An 8,805-nucleotide genomic window follows, 5' to 3' on the forward strand; every position below is an offset into this window, starting at 1 on the left:
CATTTGTCCACAAAAGCTTGCCTGAGATTAACTTTTATCCCTCTCTTTCTGTAGCCCTTCTTCCTTTCCTATCCAGATAATCTTCCAGAGTGTTTTAGAAAACAAGATTTTCACAAGTCAACGAGCCCTTTAATCAAATACCTCAGCAATAACTTTTGAATCAAGTTAGTGCCCCCAAAATAAGCACTGGATAAATTATAGGGTTAACCTAAAAGCAATGAACAATACCTTTTAATGTTCTACCGATATATGAAACTCAAGTTTGAGTGAAATGAAATCATTAGTTAGTATGGTCTACATGTTAGAACTGTTTTTATTCTAAGTTAAATTCACTGCCTCTCCTAGGATATCATTATATCATTCATTCTGTATTGCTGTAAATAGAAAAACTACATCAAAAGAATCCATATACAGCTTCTTGGCTTCCTATTAGGCCCGGATGCAGAACTGGCAGCACATACCAGCGCAATTACCAACAGAAAAGTCTTTTTTCAAGGTTTGTTTTGTTTCCCTTTCATTACGCAAAGGAATGAATAACAAAGAATTTTCTTTCCTACAATAAAATCATCTATTTTCAGCATTTTAACTGATGAAGAAAATTATTTTGTTCAAAACGAAAATAGAAAGCATAGCGTTAATATATGAATTCATATCTAATTATCCATTTCTCGCTCACAGAAAGGAAATAGTGAGATATTTAAGTTAAAATGTTCTGCCCAGAAATCAATGCCACAGAAAGATGATTTTCTGTAGAAAATGTTTCTTATTGTCTTGGGTCATATTCCAATTTCCAAATACAGATCTGTTGAATAGGGTTTCACATCAGTTCAATTTTAGTATTGAAATGTATTTTCAGGGGAAGAGATTGAGGTATTACCTGTGGGCATCATGCTGACTATCAGATATAACACATTTCTGCAGATATAATTTATACTTCTCAGTTTTTAGCATTCAGATTTAACATGATATACTAAGTACAAAAATAAGTTGTAATTAACTAGTCAAACACTATGCCACATGAGGTCATATCAGACTTTGGGGCTTCCAGAAGCATCTATTATAGAATCTGGCTGATTATACCATTTGTTAAAAATAGGGGATTTAAAATAACAAAAGTAAGCCTTAGGAAAAGAAAAGAAAGGATATACCGCGTCAGCACTTCTCAATGGGCATGTGTGTATTTTCTATATCAGTCCTTGTTTCCCAAAACAGTGGCATACTGACTTGGGACCCAATAATTAACATGAATTGCCATGAGAAATGCCACATTAGTCAGAAGTCCATAACACACACACACACACACACACACACACAGAGAGAGAGAGAGAGAGAGAGAGAGAGAGAGAGAGAGAGAGAGAGAGAGAACACTTTCACTTATGAAAATAGTATATATGAAGCTATATTGTTTACACAGGGTAAAGTGTTAGGGGTGATGCCTACTTTGATTTAAGTTTCTCAGTTTACAACAGAGCAAACCTAACAGTTTTCAGACAGTGAACAAATGGTAGCATTGGACAATGGCTGAGAGGAAAGAAATAAAGAAGGCAACAGCGAAGAGGAAAATCTCATAGCTGCCCGGGACATACATGCAATGGTTTTCCATTAATTTTTTCAGAATATGTAAAAGCATCTTTTTATTCAAGAAATGCTTGAATACTGGATGTCAGAATTGAAGAAGAAGAAGAAGAAGAAGAAGAAGAAGAAGAAGAAGAAGAAGAAGAAGAAGAAGAAGAAGAAGAAGAAGAAGAAGAAGAAGAAGAAGAACTATTTTACTAAAGCACGGAAGCTTTAATACAGTTTCCATTGATTAAGAGCAAAATATAAATATAAAATGGCATGTAGTTTACTTGAAAGATGGATGACAACGGAGATGCCAATTTAGATGATCCTCTCATTGGAGTCATGTGCAAAAGACATTTGAGCAGAATCCTGATAAACAAAGAAAAACATTAGGGCAGGAACATTCCAAACTCCAAACACAGAAACGTTACATTTATAGGCAATGAGTGTGATTGAGTTGTGGTAGAAAAGCACAATGAGTTAAGGGAACTTGTCATCCACTGTGTTGAAAGTATCCCACAAAGACTAGATAGTGTAGGACACCAGAGGCTATGGAAAAGGCTTCATATTTTATTACAAATGCATTATGTTTAATATAGAAGGCCTTGAATGGGTCAATTAAATGATTAACATTCATTTATAAATAATTTACCTTGCATGGGGACATGGCTCAGCGGGTGAAGTGTTTGCTGTACAAGTATGAAAACTGAATCCAGATCCTTATGTAGAACTGCAAAGTTTAAACTTGTGATGTATTTACAAAAAGCCTTTAGTCTAGTTTGAACTTGCTCTGAGGTAAAAATTAGTTAACTGTGCGCAGTAGTCTTAGCAAAAGGAACAAGGCAAGCTTTTCAGTGTCTGCAGTCCTCAGGGGACAATAGGTCTAGTTATGAAGCATGTCCTAACCTATATTCTATGTATCATAATTATACAGCCAGATGAAAAGTCATCTTCTTGACCACTCATAAATGTATGTGCCCATTAGATTGAGATGTAATCAAGATATTGCATACACATTACATGAAAATGCATGGTAATGGGAAGATATCATAGCTGTTATTGCCCAAGTGAAATTACAGATGAAAGCAACAGTTTTCAGAGTCAGTGGTCCACAAACCTTGCTAGCGGGTTACCCCTGAATACTTCCTCTGGTGGATTGGCATCTGACTTATCAATTGCTATAAGCTGTAATTGTGTCGTGGCTCACAACAGCTCATGATAAATGCTCCTGGCAATCACCCATGAAGGCATGAGTGTTTCTCAGTTACTTTTAGGTCATCTACAACCCATAAGTAACCATTACTCATGCCTCTGTAAATAATCCAAATGAACTCCATACTTTTTGAACTTGGACTTCTAGGGAATACTTCTGTTGTCAGTGTCCTGTAAGAGTAAATATGTCCTTAGAGATCCTGGCGGATCCCAGCAGAATCATCACGGGTAACTGAGGGAACTGGGTCTCTAATGAGGTTCTTAGTCTCATTTGTAAAAGACTTTAAAGGCAGCCTCTGAAAGAAGCTTAAAGGTAAATTTATTACAGTTTAAAGGAAAAGCCGCAAAGCAGACAAGCAGTCAATCTCAGCAACTGTCCAGAGGAAGGAGTTAAACACTGGAAAGTGAAGAAAAAGCTGTGCTGCTGGAGTTAGAGCATCGTGGAAGTGAGCCACTGGGTGGACAAGCAGTCACATGTCAAGAGGAGATTTTGGAGAACAAGTGAAGCCCAAAGTGTTGGAACTCTTAAAGGGGAGTTAGGTTTCTCTAAACATTCAGGAAAGTAGGCAGCCTTATGAGGTTGCATGGCTGAGATTCTATAAGCAATTGAACTAAGGAGAGGGAATTCTGAGAGAGAAAAGTACATTATCTTATTAAATAAATAATTATCCCTCCATTTATTTAGTATTCCCTAAGATGAACTTACCTTTATTAGGATTGGTCCCTTTGTCTACTGACAAAATGACAAACAGTATTTCCTCTTGATGGAGGAAAAGATAGCATGTCTTTAGCAGGAGGTAAAGTTGACTCTTTTCTGTAAGAAATAGATACTTATTTGTTTGTCCCCTGGAAAGGAAAAGTCACACAACATAGATACAAATTTCTATTATTCATAAGGCATTCATTTTGTGTTATTTTTCTTATGGTACTACAAATGGACTAAAACATTGCCTGGCAGATACTGTTATAAATACTTGATAAGGAATGGCTCATTTGGTAGTGCAACTGCAAAACAGGCAGACACTGGCCATCTCCATTTTAGAAATGAGAAACTAAGGAAAAGAACAGCTCAGGAACTTGTCATATATCACAGTGTATTAAGAGAAGTCCATATTTTATCCACAGATTTGGGCTCAAGAACTCGAGCTCTTTGCCATTGTATGGTACTACAGAACCCTTATTATCTACCAGGAGACCTTTATCACAATGGTCTCCTTTGGTTTCTCAAATATTCTATCTTCTGTTACTTTCTCATGTTTTTATATATTTTCCTAGTGGAAGGAGATCAGCTGACTGAGGTTTTAATGAGCTCATTCCAGTATCTCTGACAAGAATAAACGAAGGCAGAATGAAAATGGAACCATATAAAGGTTTACACAGAAAGTTATCATTACAGCCAAGTAGAAGACAATGGTGACTTAGGCCAGATTTATAACTGTATAGGAGCTGAGACAGAGGTGACAATAGATAACGGAAAGAGGAAATGAGATTGTGTTTGGATATGTTAATTCTGACACTAACATTTATGGAAAGTGGGCAGTAGAATATATTTGGAGTTCGATGAAGAGGCAAAGGCTAAGTCATGGGCAGATGGTATTTGTGTCCTCTTGAGGTTAACTGGATAACATCAGCACGTCACAAACATAAGCAGCAAAGATATGCAGGAGACAGCGAAGAATGCATGCAATGAGTAGAAGAATGTTGTGGAATATTTGTTTAACTATGCAAAAATGTGTTGCATTTGTTTAATTATATAAAGATGTGTTGCTATTTTACCTTACCTGCCTAAGGCACTTGATTAGTCTAATAAAAAGCTGAACAGCTAATAGTGAGGGAGGAGGTAAAATTTGGGCTTTCATACAGGGAGAGTAAGTAGGAGAAGGAATTTAGGCTCAATGAAGAAAGAAAAAGAGATGGATGCAGGGAGATGCAGGGGGCCAGACAGACAGACATAGAGAAAGCAGGAAAGTAGGACACACAGAATGAAAGGTTAAAAAGTCCTGAGGCAAAACATATATGAATGAAAACAGGTTAAATTAAGTTAAAAGAGCAGAAGGACAAACCTAAGCTAAGGCTGAGCATTCATTATTAAAATAAGCCTCTGTATCTTTCTCTGGGATCTGGTCATTGATCCAAAGAAAAAAGTCAACAGAAAAAAATCCAGTAAACTGTGATTTGTAGAAACCAAATGAAGAAAGTTTGCAGAGGATTTTACATGAACAATCAGCAGGGCCAAATGCAGTCCTGTTGTGGCAGACCTAGTGTGTCCTCTTTGGTTGAACAGCCTTCGGAAAGTCTCCTCTTCTTATGTTGCTGCCTTTTGAAGATTGGGCTGAGAAAGAACATTTCTCCCAATAATGGAAAGAACTTGGGTTCGAGGAAATGAATATGTTCTGTCTATAATACAAGATTTTATAGCTATATAGGTTGGAAAGATGGATCAGTAGTTAAGATCACTGGTAGCTCTTCCAGAAGACCTAGGTTCAATTCCCAGCACCTGTATGGCAGTTCACAACTGTCTGTAACTCAAGTACCAGGGGATCTGATGCTCTCTTCTGCTCTCTTTGGTAACCAGACACACATGTGGTATGCAGACATACATCTAGGTAAGACACTCATACACATTAAAGAAATCTTTAAAAAGATACATAATACACATATATACATACATACATACATAGCTCATTTTTTTTATTCCTCTGTTTCTTAATCCCCACCAATGTTTCCCCTTCCCCCTCTCCTCTCAGCCCCTCCTCCCTCCCCTCTTCTCCTCTCTCCTCTGTTTCTCTTCAGAAAAAGGCAGGCCTCCCATGGATATCAGACAGCCATTGTTTATCAAGTTGCACTGAGACTAGACACTGCCTCTGCTATTAAGGTTGGATGAGGTAATCTGGTAGGAGAAAAGGGTCCTAAAAGCAGTAAACAGAGTCAGAGACAGCTTCTGTTCCCACCACCGTTAAGGGTGCCAAAAGAAGACCAAGCTACACAAATGTCACAAATATTCAGAATGCCTAGGTCAGTTCATTGAAGCCTCCATCATTGACTGTTCAGTCTCTATGAGCCTCTATAAGTCCATGTTAGTTGGTTCTGTGGATTTTCTTGTGGTGTCCTTTGTAACATGTTGGGCCTGCTTGTTTGTGTTTTCTGTCCCCGCCTGGTACCCGACAGCCGGCAGGCCCCAGAGAAAAATCAACCACACAAGAGATCTCTATAAGTTATAATGTTGATTGGCCCATTAGGTCAGGCTTCTTACTGACTCTCTCTCACATCTTGATTAACCCATTTTTCTGATCTATTTTAGCCATGTGGCTCAGTACCTTTCTCAGTGGGGCAGCTCACATTCTGCGGCTTCGGTGATCTGGGCAGGAGTGGAGGGAATCAACTTCCTCCTCCCCAGAATTCTCCTGCTCTCCTTGCATCATTTCCACTTCCTGTCTGGTTTCCCTGCCTACACCTCTGCCTGGCCAATCAGCGTTTATTTAAAACAAGATTGACAGAATACAGACAATTCTCCCGCACTACTTCCCCCTCTTTTTTAAAAAAGAAAAACAAAGGAAAATATTCATAGTCCATTTTTTTGGGAACGTGGGTGTAGTATTCCAGGCTACTTTCAGCTGGTTGGGGGCACTGATAATCTTATGGGGACCTAAAGAAAATTTAGAGTTATGATCAAGTCCTGACTAAAGTATCCTGTGAGTATTGATCATCTCAGGCAGCAGTCTTGAATCTGTTCTGGATGAAGAACTCAGACATCTGGGCCATCTGTTCCTACCAGAGATTGCTCAGGTGGTCTCCCTTGGTCAAAGGTGATTTTTCTCAACTCTGAATAAATCCACAGCCTCTCATTTTCTGTGGAAACAAAAGCAAAATCTCTTCTCCAAAGTAACATACCTTTTGACTTAAATTTTGAAGCCAAGTTATTTTCAAAACACTTATCTTGGATTAATTCTGCAGCATTTATAAGCAAATATCTTTCAGCAGCTGTTGCTCCTTCCTCAGCATTTAAATAATTCAAAGAGAGCATAATAGCATACAGTATCAAGATTCTCTGTGTATTTTCCATCTTTATGTGGCTTTATTTTAACCTCTATATTTCTTTTATTTTTACTTTTAACTTTTGGCTTTTTGAGACAGGTTCTCTGTAAATCTTTGTCCTGGAACTCCCTCTATAGACCAGGCTATCCTTGAACTCCCAGAGATCTGTCTGTCTCTGCCTCCCCAGTGCTGGGATTAAAGGTGTCTTCCACCACACCTTGAATTTACAGAGGTCTGTCTGCCTCTGCCTCCCAAGCCTTGGGATTAAAGGTGTGTACCACCATATCCAATTACTCTCTTTCTTTCTTTCTTTCTTTCTTTCTTTAAAGGACTTTAAATCATTTAGAGGTTTTTTTTAATTTCTCTTTACTGTATCTCTCTCTCTCTTTCTGACCATGTGGGTCTTTAATTTGCTAAGGAATATGGAGAAAACAACAGTCAAAAGCTCCTATGGCTTTTCAAAGTCCTTGCCAGGAAGCAAGCTGCAACAATGCTTCCATAGTCAGGACCGCCTGCTTGAAAAGTCAGAGTCGACGTGGTGTCGTGTCCCCCCTCCCCCCCCCCCGTCCCCCCCCCCCCCCCCCCCCCCCCCCGCCCAGAAAGCCGGCACTTTAAAACAGCGCAGGGTTGAAAACCAAAATGCTTTACTCTAGTCTTTCCCAAGCTTTTTCAGGCTTTTTGTGGACTCAGTTATCCACGTTGGGTGCCATTCTGTAAAATGAAACGGGCTGGGCCTGCTTGTTGGGGTTTTTGTCCTGCCCAGTTCCCCCAGCTGTTTAGTCCTAGAGAAAAAATCACACTGAAATCTCTATAAATTATAATGCTGATTGGCCCATGAGGTCAGGCTTCTTACTGGCTAACTCTCACATCTTGATTTTTCACATTTTTCTGATCTATTTTAGCCATGTGGCTCAGTACCTTTTTCAGTGGGGCAGCTCACATCCTGCAGCTTCGGTGATCTAGGCAGGAGAAGAGGGAATCACCTTCCTCCTCCCCAGATTTCTCCTGCTCTCCTTGCATCATTTCCACTTCCTGTCTGGTTTCCCTGCCTACACCTCTGCCTGGCCAATCAGCGTTTATTTAAATTATGATTGACAGAATACAGACAATTCTCCCGCAGTCCTTGACCCTTCTGGCTCCTACAATCCTTCCTCCTCCTCTACCACTGGATTCTCTGAGCTCTGCCTAATGTTCGGCTGTGCGTCTCTACATCTTTTCCCATCGATGCAGGGTGAAGCCTTTCTGATGGCAGTTGAATTTGGCACAAATCTATGTGTAGAGTGGAGTCATTAGAAATCATTTCATTGACTTTTATTTCTTTGCAAACTGTGTTCAGTTCTAACCTTGTTCTCTGGTCTATCCTGCTTCTAGGTCCTGGTTCTCAAGCGAGTGTCATCCCAGGGAATGGGTCTCAAGCTGGACAAGTTATTGGTTGGTCACTCCCAAAGTTTCTGTACCACCTTTACCCCAACACATCTTGTAGATAGGACAAATAGTAGGTCAAAGGTTTTGTGGCTGAATTAGTGTCCCACTCTCTTCACTGGAAATCTTGCCTGGTTACAGGAGATGGCCAGTTCAGGCTCCACATGCCCCTTTGCTAGAAGTCTTATCTAGGTTCACACTCATATATTCCTGAGAGTTTCCAATGCACTCAGAGATGCCCCTATATTCCAGTTTTCCCTCCCAGAACTCTCTCTTCATCTTCCTCCCACCTTATCCCTCCTGTTCCCATTCCCACGCCTCATTCAGACTCCTCCCCTAATCCATCAAAGATGCCTATTCTATTTTCTCTTCATAGTAAAATTCGTGTACCCCCACCCATGAACCTTCTTTGTCACTTAGCTTCTCTGGGTCTGTGGATCATAGCATGGTTACTCGTACCTACAGCTAATATCCACTTATGAGCGAGGATATACTGTATTTGTCTTTCTGGGTCTGTGTTACCTCACTCAGAATGATTTTTTTTCTAGTTCCAACCATTAACCAGAAAATTTCCTG

At 39.6% G+C, this 8,805-nt stretch overlaps 1 long non-coding RNA gene across 1 annotated transcript; it reads right to left on the minus strand.

Annotated features, from left to right (window-relative positions):
- Positions 1-1,767: 1,767 nt before the first annotated feature.
- Positions 1,768-7,823, minus strand: LOC146891667 (uncharacterized). The gene is made up of 3 exons (XR_015735032.1): positions 7,726-7,823; positions 3,479-3,586; positions 1,768-1,929 (listed from the first exon to the last, which is right to left on the minus strand). It is a non-coding gene; the product is annotated as an uncharacterized LOC146891667 (long non-coding RNA).
- Between the last annotated feature and the right edge of the window lie 982 nt (positions 7,824-8,805).

Source organism: Myodes glareolus, chromosome 15, assembly GCF_982192425.1.
Source record: "Myodes glareolus chromosome 15, mMyoGla1.1, whole genome shotgun sequence".
Lineage (NCBI taxonomy): Eukaryota > Metazoa > Chordata > Mammalia > Rodentia > Cricetidae > Myodes > Myodes glareolus.